A 12,596-nucleotide genomic window follows, 5' to 3' on the forward strand; every position below is an offset into this window, starting at 1 on the left:
ACGATATCAATATGGCTTTAGGCTGCCAAATGCGCTTTAGGCCGAATGGGCGTGGCGCAGTCCCAGAATGGGCCAAAGTGGGCGTGTCGGCCTTAAATCTCGGCGTACTGCTATCTTCGCACCTGCCGTAAATTTAGCGCTTTGCGCCTTTGAAAACCAGGCCTATTCAGTGCGCCAGTGCTCTTCTGCTGCCTCTCCCCTGTCACCCTTCTCTGTCTCTCTCTGAAACCAGGCCTATTCAGTGCGCCAGTGCTCTTCTGCCGCTTCTCTGTCACCCTTCTCTCTCTCTCTCTGACTCCCTCGCTCAGACAGACACAACACATAGCAGCACCCAGCTTCCCATAGGAAATAGCAGTTGTAAGTTTACTGCCTGTGAATGTCCCTGTCCCAGCATGCAATTGGGTCCTCCATTTCGCTACTAAATAGCAACCAAATGAGCCGAAATAGATATAAAAGGTAGATCTAAAATAATGTGTAATGGTAAGACAACCTGCAATTGTACAACATTTAAATATTGGACCAAATAAAACATCGAAATGAAACACCACCCTATGTGAAACATATATGTCCTCTTGAGCCTATATATACCCTGTGTGGATTTAACGTGATTTAGATAAGTGACAGCGGAACGCGCTTCGGAAGCTTCTACTGTCATCTGCTATATTGTGATGTCCGCTCCAATAACTTGGCCCTACTCCACATTTAGTTTTACAATAAAAACACATTTATGCAATGACTTTACATAATGTAGGCTATATTTATGTGCATCATCCTTCCTGCAGCAGGCGAGAGAAAATTATATCTTTCTGGACAAACTTTCACCAATCTAATAGGCTATATTTTTCTAGCTGATGCGTTTAGAACATTATTTTCACTTTGATCTTGCTATAGTGTAGCGTATTTACATGCTTGCAGTATTGAAACTGCAGTTAGATTATTTTGAGAAGCATAATAATATGGAATAATAGCCTATAATGCAGACAGACCGACTGGATGAAGGGAGGGGGGGGGGGGGGCAGAGCGTTTGGCTTTCGTCTGGTTTTGCGGGATCACTGGAATTGGAGCTAAAAAGGCAAGCGTGCGATTCGTTTATTGCAGTTATCCAATGAGCATGACGGTGCATAATTTTACGCTTAAAAGGCGTGGTTGTAATGGTTGAGGCTGCGTCTAGCGCCAGCACGACGATATCAAGTGCGCTGGTCCACGCCCACTGATTTGAGCTGCGCCAGGCGTTCGGCCTAGAAACAGTGCCGATGCAACGATAGGGACCTAAGTATTATATTCTATCCACATACCACCTTCTCTCCAAATACTTATAGTTTTAAAGGTATATTCCATCCAAATACTACTTCATGTCCAAGTACTTAGGTATGTTTCAGCCAAATACTACTTCTGTCTAAGTACTTGTGTTTTAAAGCACAGAATATACCTTCAAAACTATAAGTATTTGGACAGAAAGTAGTAGGCTATTTGGGTGGAATATACCTTCAAAACTATAATACTTGGTCTCTGGCTCTACAGATCCATAGTATGGATCTACTGACGAAGCTGTGTTAACCGTTAGAGAACCGGACTTACACCCTTTGGGACTGAGGGTTCGAATCTCACGTGGAACAAGTCTTGAATTTATTACGTATAAGTATGATGTTCACTTTATATTAGGGTACACAAAAAGAGTAACTAAACTAATGGACAGGTAATGATTAAGTGTTCGTAAACTACTCAATATCATGCATTACTTTACAATAGGGTAGGCTACACAAAAGGGTAACTAATGTACAGGTAATAATTAAGTAATGATTCAGTACTCATAAACTACTGAGTATGATGCACCGCTTTACAATAGGGTACACAGAAAGAGTAACTAATGGACAGTTAATAATTAAGTAATGAGTAACTAACAATTAACTATATACTCACAAACTGACCATTGACTAACCATTAACTAATGAGTAATTACTCTACTAAGGAACTAACAACTAATCATGAACTAATGATTAACTACTATACTCACAATGTGACCTTAACTAATGATTAACTAATATATTCACGAACTGACATTTATTAATCATTAACGAACTATTAACTACTCTACTCATGGAACTGACCGACTAATCAATAACTAATGATTAACTACTATATTCACAGCTGACATTTAGTAATCATTAAGTAATGATTAACTACTCTACTCAGGAACTTAGATACTAATCATTAACTAATGACTACCTACTCATTAACTAGTGATTGACTAATGACGAATTATTCATTAACTAGGCCTACTCATTAACTAACGATTAGTTAATGATTAGTTTACTAGTAACTACTACATTATTTGTGTACGTTATTGTAAAGTGTTACCCTGTAAATTCATATGTAGTGTATAATGATACATATTGTGTGGTGTGATTGAATAGATTGCCTTATAATCGTATCTTTAGGGACTGTGGACCTTGCTGGCAATTTTGTAGCCCATCAAAAGAAACAAGGTGTTTTGTACCACAAAATATGCAGAGATGAATTAGTTGAAAAATACAGCAACAAAGACCCTTTTCTGTTTTGATTAGGTCCTATCTAATTGTGGTAATTGCTGGGTGCAACTTTTGGTTCCTGTTCCATTGGTGCCCCCCGAAAACGGTTTTCTGCCAGGATTTAGTCCATTCTGTCCTGAGACCTGTCTGCAGTCTGCCCCACTCACTGCCTTTTCCATTCATATCAGTTTACAGCATGGCCGGGACTGTGAAATCCTCCACTTGTTCCACAGCTGCAGCTGCTGAGCGGGGCTGGGGGGGTTTGGCCCAGGGGAGTCCGGGGGATGGAGCAGGGGGGGGGGGGGCATCCCGAGAGGAACAGTAGAATGTCACTCATTCATTTCATTTGATCTTTTTTGTTCACCCAAAATGTCTAAGACAGTTTCACCGCCCGCATGACATACAGTCATCATAAAGCACCATGGGACTGAAGCCCATGAGGCTTTTGTCAACCATTAATAGGCTGCCATCCTCTTCAGTATTGCTGCCTGCAAATGCAAAGCTAAATCTGCACGATTGATCACACCTCATCCTAGCAGGGAAAGCACTCCTCACACATATAACTGACAGCAGCTGTGACTTGTTTGTATGTGGCTCTGAAGGGGGGGGGGGTACAATTGCTTCTTGTAGCTTTGTGTGTTAATTTAAAAAGGTTATTCAATACTGATTTTCCAACTTCAAGGTCATTTGTACTTGTTCACAGCAGTTCTCTGAAGTTACATGATCAGTAATGAAAATATTGCACTCGTGAAAAAAGATTAAATAAACCCATCTCTGCTCCTCAAAAAAGCTGAGCAAAAGCAATTTAAAATTGAAAAAATGTAAGCCACTGACCTGTTGTCCTCAGTGTAATTAAAAGACAGCAGAGGGATTAGTGGATTAATTTACACTGGATGCTCACACACACTGGATGCTCAAGTGGCAGTAAGAGATACAAGTGGACAGCGACTGCCATTAAAATGCACAGCCATCCAAACATCTGCAGCAAAGGAAGGCATATAATAAGGCAGTGTTCTCCACAGCATGTGGCAACTTTGCACTCAACAAACAAATACATCTGTTGTTAAAGTTTAGGGGGGGGGGATCACACAAAATACCACACAGCAGCCCAATTTAATGTGACTGAATGATCATTAACAACTGCAGTTTGCCAGTGCATTCGCGACCAAGTTGGATTTGATTTGCTGTTGCCTTGGCCTATTGAGGAGATGGTTCATGTGATGGGAGATGGCAGCAGTCACAGGAGGCTTGACTGACTGGCACCACAGCAGCGCCTCCCTGTGGTCGACCCTGTGCATAGGATGATATGTTATACCTGGGGTTCATACTGTATTTAGATCAATCTGTTTTAAGAGAAAGGAAATGGGGGCATATGAGATCACTTGAAATATTTTTTACATTCTCTGGCTCAGCTGCATGACTTATTTTTTCATCATGTATTGTATCAACTGTCCAATAAATTAAACTAAACTAAAGCTGGATTATTATTAAGTTTAATCAGTTCATGCAGTAATTTCCCGTTCCTTGTCAGTCAAGTCAAGTCAAGTTTATTTGTATAGCCCTAATTCACAAGCATGTCTCAGAGGGCTTCAAAGAGAATATGTCTAGCGTATGACTAGCTGACACAACAATAACAAATTACAGTAATAATAATAATAATAACATGGTTGAACAATCTTATGATAGAGAGAGACAGAGGAAAGGGGAGAAAGGGGGAGAGAAAGTGGGGGAGGAGAGAGCAGGGAAAGGGAGGGAGAGGGAGAGGGAGAGGGAGAGGGAGAGGGAGAGGGAGAGAGGTAGGAAGAGAGCAGGGGGGGGGGAGAAGAGGAGAGAGAGCAGAACAGACAGGATATACTGGGGCTGGGTGATATGGTCATGAATAGTCACAGTGGACAGTAAAATTTAACAATCAAGTTATGTATTATAGTTACCAGGTGATATGAGCCACTAAATAGACAACAAACCCTTAGTGGTAACACTTTATAATAACGTTCAGTCGTAAGTCATTTATAAGCCTTTAGTTAATGATGAACTAATCACTTACAAAACATGAATATACATTTGTAGATGGTTAATAAATGCTATGTTAATATATCACTAATGCGTTGTAAGTCATCTATAAACTTTTAGTAACTTTTAGTCACCTGTTACAAATTATGTGTAAATCATTTACAATTAATTTACAAAGCTTTCTGCATCCCCTAATCTAAAGTGTAATCCATTCATCACACATAAATGTGTTACATACACAATAAGGGAGTAGCTCTGTCAAAATTGAAGCCAATGCGGAAGTGCACTTGAACCTGCATTCTTTCGAATGGCCTGCAGGGAGCGACCCATTGGTCTGTGGACTTCCGTTTTTTTATGCCTCACATATGGCATTTTGGCCATTGCCATCTTGGATCCAAGTCCAGGGGTTTCCCACAGAGCCTGCTATTGGTCCGTCATCTGTGAGCTATGTGATTAGTGGACAAGCGACCTGTCAATCACGCCCCAAAACATAGTCTGCAACTACAACATAGTCTGAAACTAGCAATTCAGACCATAAACGCATTAGGAAAGTGTTTACTGAGGCCATACCTAAGGCTTCAAAACAGAAGTCCACAAACCAATGTGTTGCCCCCTGCAGGCAAAGAGGACACTTCCGCATTGGCTTCAATTTTGACAGAGCTACCCCCTTGTATGTAACACATTTATGTGTCATGAATGGTTTACACTTTAGATTAGGATGCAGAAAGCCTTGTAAATGAATTATTTACACATAATTTACAACAGGTGAGGAACACTTAATTTACTAAAAGTTTATAGATGACTTACAACACATTTGTATATGTTAACATAACATTTATTATTAATCTACAAATGTATATTCATGTTTTGTAAGTGATTAGTTCATCATTAACTAAAGGCTTATAAATGACCTACGACTGAACGTTATCATAAAGTGTTACCAAATTAGTCTGACATTTATTGCCCAGCCCTAGGGCATATAGCAGCTACTCAATCCACCTGGCCATCCCGCTGCAGCGGCTGGGGCAGTAGTAGCCAAGGCTGAGGTAGCAGCAGCACACTAGAACCGGCAGCAGAGCGGCCAGGCCAAACGAGCAACCGCTCAGATAATCTGACTACTCTAGCCATTAACCGGAACTAACTAGCACACAAGGAATCTAGTGTCTCCTGCTCACAGGATCACTGGAGAGAGAAAGAGAGGCACAGCATGTTAACCTGTGTCTGGTACACCTTAGTGTCCCCTGCTCACAGGATCACTGGAGAGAGAAAATGAGAGACAGCATGTTAACCTGTGTCTGATACACCTTAGTGTCTCCTGCTCACAGGATCACTGGAGAGAGAAAATGAGAGACAGCATGTTAACCTGTGTCTGATACACCTTAGTGTCTCCTGCTCACAGGATCACTGGAGAGAGAAAGAGAGACACAGCATGTTAACCTGTTGACGACCAAAATCATGTAGCTCGCCCTAAATCAAACGCCTTGAAAAAAACAGTCATCTATCATGCCATCAGTCATTGGAACAGCTGCCCCCATCACATACGTCAATCAAACAATAAGTCCTCTTTCAAATTCCATTTAAGAACCCATTACTTAACAGGTGATCAATAGTCGAGCTGGTCACGAGCAACTCCATTTTTGTTTTCTCACAAATGTATGTACAATGTAACAAAATGCAAATGTGTTATATTACACATATCTGATATATATCATGTATTATAACTTGTAAACATCACACAAATGTGATTGTATATAATATAATACTTGTATTGTATTGCATTATTGTATTGTATTTGGACCCCAGGAAGATTAGCTGGTGCCACAAGCATCAGCTAATGGGGATCCTTTTTAAATAAATAAATAAATAAATAAATAAATAAATAAATAAATAAATAAATAAATAAATAAATAAATAAATGAATAAATAAATAAATAAATAAATAAATAACCTGTGTCTGATACACCTTACAGTCTCCTGCTCACAGGATCACTGGAGAGAGAAAGAGAGACACAGCATGTTAACCTGTGTCTGATACAACTTACGGTCTTCCTGCTCACAGGATCACTGGAGAGAGAAAGAGAGAGACAGCATGTTAACCTGTGTCTGATACACCTTACAGTCTCCTGCTCACAGGATCACTGGAGAGAGAAAGAGAGACACATCATGTTAATCTGTTCATTGGGCCCAGGCTACAATTCACTGAGAACTGGAACCAATGCACAATTTGAACAGATCAGTAACATGACAATAAACTCTACAGCCTAGTCTGCCCTGTCCTGTCCTGACCTACTCTAATCTAATCTTAGCCTGAACACTATAACAATCAAAAGGTCCAGCTCAGAGGTTTCCAAAGTGGGAGGTGGCCCTCCCCAGGGGGCTCAAACAGTTTGAGAGGAGGCTCAGTGAATGATTTATTTTAGTTATTTCAGTTGTAGTTATTTTAGTAATTTGAATAAGAGTGAAGGCAGCTTTTTCCACTGAGCTTTTTTTCCATGCATTTTCTGAGAGGAGGCCCATGGTCTCAGACTTTGGAATCCTGTGGTCTAGCTGATCTATAGCCTTCAGTAGCTAATCTATAGCAATGAAGCTTTTGGGACATGCATGTTGATGCACATGTATGAGGCCATTGGTTTCCTGCTCTGAGTGACACTCTTTTATGCTCACAAATTTGATTTTTATTCCAGTTTAAGATATAGGCATACTAAATTTTCTCACATGGTGAACAACACACCAGGCACACATGGCACAGGGATGGCAAGACCGCACCTTTAGTGCAACGGGACTGCAGCATCTACAACAGAGAGTAGGTATCACTATGGCACGGTGGCTCAGTGGTTAACACTGTTGCCTCACAGCAAGAAGGTCCCGGGTTCGAACCCCGGTCCGTCCTAGGTCTTTTCTGTGTGGAGTTTGCATGTTCTCCCCGTGTCCGTGTGGGTTTTCTCCGGGTGCTCCGGTTTCCTCCCACCATCAAGAAAGACATGTATGTTAGGGTTAATACTCCTGTCAAACTGTTATGTAATTTTCTTATTGCTGTACTGTGTTGTAATCCTGGTTGTATGTCGCTTTGGATAAAGGCGTCTGCTAAATATCAATAAAGTAAAGTAAAGTAAAAACTGTCAGTGCCCCTGACCAAGGTACTGGCAAAAAGAACTGGAGTTGGTCCCCGGGCGCTGCACAGTGGCTGCCGACTGCTCCTAGTTCTAGGAAGGTTCATAGTAGAGGATGGGTCAAATGCAGAGGATGAATTTCCCCAAGGGGATAAATAAAGGATAACTTAACTTAACTTAACTTACAGTATACAAAGTGTTCTAAAAAAGTTTTCTGTAGGCTACATTTATTGTAGGCTACTTACCAATTAAAGTAACTGAGATCTGACATGGACAAAAATATATAAAACTATAAATTACATTTCCTGGAGAAAAATGTCTTGCAGAAAGCAGGCCTATGGAAGAATCACTTGATTAGCAATAGGTGGTTATGCCACATTGTTACTGGTGGTGCTAGGTGGTTGCATGGAGATAAAGTTCATGAATATTGTTACTAAGTTCATGTAAAATAAAGGTGAAAGGCAATGTATTTAATAAAAATGCATGTATTATTAAATTATTGAAAATATAGCCTATACTTTGAAACAACATTATGTCTAAACACATCCAAGCAGGCAAAAATCATTCCTTTATCCTGTTTCATGTCAAGTTAAAAAAGAAGTTGAGGCTGAGAAGTTATAGCAAGCTGTCTCATTGCTCAATTAATCTATGATCATCTGTTTGTAGGCTACTGAATATACTGTTTAATAAGGGTTGAATCCAGGATTTGAATGGACATTCTGTAATCTTCTATTTGAATGTGATTAGTGCATAACTGTATCCCACTGGTCTGATATAGGCCATATGATGTTGTGCTACCAATATGATCACTTGCTTCTTTTTCTTAAAGTCTATTTTGTCAACTATAGCTTAGCTATCACAGCATGAAGCTGGGCCCTATTTGTTTTATAAATGCTTCTTTTACTATTACAAAGTATATTTGACAGAAAGTATTTTGGTATTTTTGGATCCATAATCAGAAGTAGGCCTATTTTACTTCAAATTACATGATTTATCTGCTGTTAAAGTACTAATGTAATGAAAGTAATGAAAAGTAATGAAATACATTATTTTTCATACTACTGATCAAAAGTTTGGGGACATCGAAGAAGATTTTTTCTTTATCTTTTTTGGTTTGCAATAATAACCACTGAACACATTTGATTCATGTGAACAGTCTGTTTTTCCAGACTTCCTCAGAGACTTCCCAGGGGCAAAACCTTCCAGAAGAGACTTTTGTAAACATGAAGCTGAGTGTTGAATACATATCAGTAGTATTAGTAGTAGGTATTTTATGTTAACAAAAACATTGCAGGATTGCACAATTGAACAATAACAGAGAAAATAGTACTTTGAAAAGGCAGGTTGTCCCCAAATGTTCGAGCACGTGCAGTGTATTTGTATTGGAAACGTCCATATGCGCCCATCTGTGTTTGTGGATAAATAAATGTGCATACTGGCCATACACTAAACAAAAAGAAAATAGCCGGTCTCATACTGCCATCTAGTGGTCATCTTTAACTACGCCTCTATGGGCTTTTCACACTACATGCTCTTAGCCCGGGGCTATCTAAGCTCTGGGCTAAGAGTAGGGCTAAGATAGCCCCAGGCTAACTTCACCCCGTTTCACACTGGCAACTTTTAGCCCTGTGTGTTTAGATGGAAAGTCAGGGTTAACCCTGCTCCAGAGCAGGACCAGCTAGCCAGGACTGAAGTCAGGGTTAGCCCACTTTGGAGTGGGCCAGGATTGTGCAAGTGTGAAAGCTTTCTTAGCCCTGGGCTAACAGCTCTCTTAGCCGGCTAAGAGACTGACTTAACCCCGGCTAAGCGTAGTGTGAAAAGCCTATAGTAAACTGACTGCATCAAACTTTTATTTTGACATTTTGGAGCAGCTAGTCACAGACACAATTAGGAGAACGTTGTCTCTTCATATCTCCAACCAAGACTCAAAACGTATACATTCCAACAGATGGGTTAGTGCATGAGCTCCTCCATTTCAGGTGCCAGTATAACAGGTAGAACTTGCTCATTCAACATTGTGTCTGAAATCAAATTTCTGACAATCCAGTCACAGGATTGTTTCTCTAAGCAACAGACCACTTCATGGGTTGTTTCAGGCCAGAAGTTAACGGTATAGTATGCAACTTTTTCAGGCCCTTCAAATGTAAACAATTTTTTTTCTTTTTTACATTTTAAAGTCATATTCTTGAAGAGTATTTCTAGATGAACAACGTGCTATTTGAATTGTTATTAATGCACCATATCTCAAAACACAAGTATTTTGCTCCAATGTTTACAAAGAATACAAATGTAAACAAACCATTTAGAGCTTTCAAGCTCATCTAAAACTAATTTTAGCTCTTACAAACTGATATTCCTTGTATCAAGAGCTCTGTTGGAGCTAACAGATACTTTAAAATGTAATAAATAAATAAACTAAAACAGTTTGTTTACATTTGAAGGGCCCTAAAAATGTCATAGTATATCTTTTCCAAATATTTTATTTTCAGTTTTTTAAACAATACAAACAGACGAACAGACTCAGACAAAGGAAAAGAAAAGAAAGAAAAGGCGTACATAGATCATCGACATTCAATATTACTTTTCCCCCCGTTTCTTTTTTACACACAGATTAACATGTAACCCCGCACCCCTCCCATACACACATGCACGCACAAGCACACGCACACGCACACGCACACGCACACACACACACACACACACACACACGCAGGAATTAAATGGGGGGGGGCTGAAGGTAATAAGGGGGAGAAAAAAACAAACAAACAAACAAACAAACAAACAAAAACAAAAACAAAAGAAAACATAACCAAAAAAACAAAACAAAAAAGGAGGGGGAGTTACACCTGCTGCTCGGCTGGAAGCCTCCGGAGGCTATTTATATATGAAAGAAAGGGTTCCCATCTCTCAGTGAATTTTCCAACAGCACCTTTTAGTGACAACTTAATTTTTTCTAGTTTAAGGAAACTCATCATGTCCTCTAACCATGAAGCTGCGGATGGGGGGAAAATTAAGATAAATTGGGACAGAAATAGAACATATGACTAAGGTGGCTACATTACATTACATTACGTCATTTGGCAGATGCTTTTATCCAAAGCGACTTACAATAACACATTTTTGTCAGCAATAGAGCAATCAACTATGCAACACAGTCTATGACTATGACAACTACAACATCTGAAGGAATAGTGGTAAACTTAAGTTAGTAATTTTTTTTATTTATTTTTTTTAGAGAGAGAAAGAAGTTAGTTCAAGAAGGGCCCAGATGGAGCATGAAAAGGTGTGTCTTTAGTCTTTTCCGAAAGATCGGCAGTGATTCAGCTGTCCTGACTGAAGGTGGAAGCTCATTCCACCATTGAGGTGCCAGGGACGAGAAGAGTCGCGGCTACATTTGTCACATCTGTTATGTACATTGGGATAGATTTCTGACAGTCTGGCTTTAGAATAATGGAGCCTGTGCAGTACCTTGAGACCCAGCCGAGCACATGATGTTGTAGAACTAACCCTATAACTGCTCCAGCCCACCAATCATCAGAGAACTCAATACCTATTTCCTCTTCCCAGGCTGATTTAGCTTTCATAACATATTTGTTATTAAATGACATAATGGAGGAGTAAATCTGAGATATAAGTGATCTCTGATCGAGTGAAAGATTAAGTAATTCCTCCCAAGGGAGCAGAGTTGGTAAAGAAGGGAAAGAGCGGAACTAAGAGGTTACACAGTGACGTATCTGAAAATATCTGAAGAGATGTGAACGTGGCAAGTCAAAGTTACATGAAAGGGATAGAAAAGTATAGGAAATATGTTATCCTGATATAAATCACAAAATGATTTCCATAAAGAAAAGGGAGAGTCTAAAGAATCAGGAAATAGATGATTAGAGGTAATAGGACCTAAAGTTGAGGCAGAAGAGAAATTGAAATGACGTCGGAATTGATACCAAATTTTGAAGTATCTCAGGGTGAGAAGATTACTTTTGTACTGTTGCTGTTAGGGAGGGTATGGTATAGGTATTTGTTTTTCCTCTTCTTTTCCAGTGAACCTGTTTTCCTACGACCGTATACACATATCTTCACCTTTTTTTTTTCTTGTATCTTGTCTTTCCAGTCCTATAACAGGCAGTGAAATTGAAATACTGATGTGCTGTATCATCTATGCCCTGAAAACTTCAATAAACAGAAATGTGGAAAAAAAAAGGAATTGATACCAAATTTTAAGAGAGGGGTATGCGTACCCCAGTTTGGAAACCACTGCAGTAAGGAACCAACCAGACTAACAATCTTGGGGCCAACTGGGTTCCACCTAGTCTGGGCATGCTTAGTCTTGCAGTGCCAGCCGTAGATGATATCTACCTCCGTCGCTGGAAGCTTGATGACGTCGACGGTGGGTCTGACTACGTGAGACTAGGGCACGCTGTCGCTTTACACCACTTTTGGCATTGGGGGCGTAAACCAAGGAAACAGGAAACAAGTGCACCAAAAACTTCTTTGTTGCCATTAGCTTGACGCAGCGAGGTTATGTTAGCTAGAGCCTGATAAAAAAAGCTTCTGTATTGGCTTAAAATATGTGATATTGTGAGATGTTTCTACAAGAACTTGTTCAAAAATGTTGTTTGGTACGTCCATCTTTTGTTTTGTTGTTTGATTTTCTTATTCTGTTTCCGCTGCTTGTTTCCTGTCTAGGGTGGGGTCTAGGCCGGAAACAGGCAGAGGGGGGATTTCATCAGTGAAAAGGTGTGGCAAGTCTGGCAACCCTGTAAAATGGAACTAGAATGAGTCATTTTACTCTGGTCACCAGCATCCAAGGGGCTCGGAGGCAATACTGTACGTCACACAGGTGTGGCTTTGCAGCAGGCAGTGCTTCCACCTGCTGACTAAATGCCAACCAGTGTTTCTTTAAGACTACAGGTGCACAGGCTGTATTCTAAAGCAGGGTGTCAATTCG

The sequence above is a fragment of the Poromitra crassiceps genome, assembly GCF_964638095.1.
Source record: "Poromitra crassiceps genome assembly, chromosome: 1".
Taxonomy (NCBI): Eukaryota; Metazoa; Chordata; class Actinopteri; order Beryciformes; family Melamphaidae; genus Poromitra; species Poromitra crassiceps.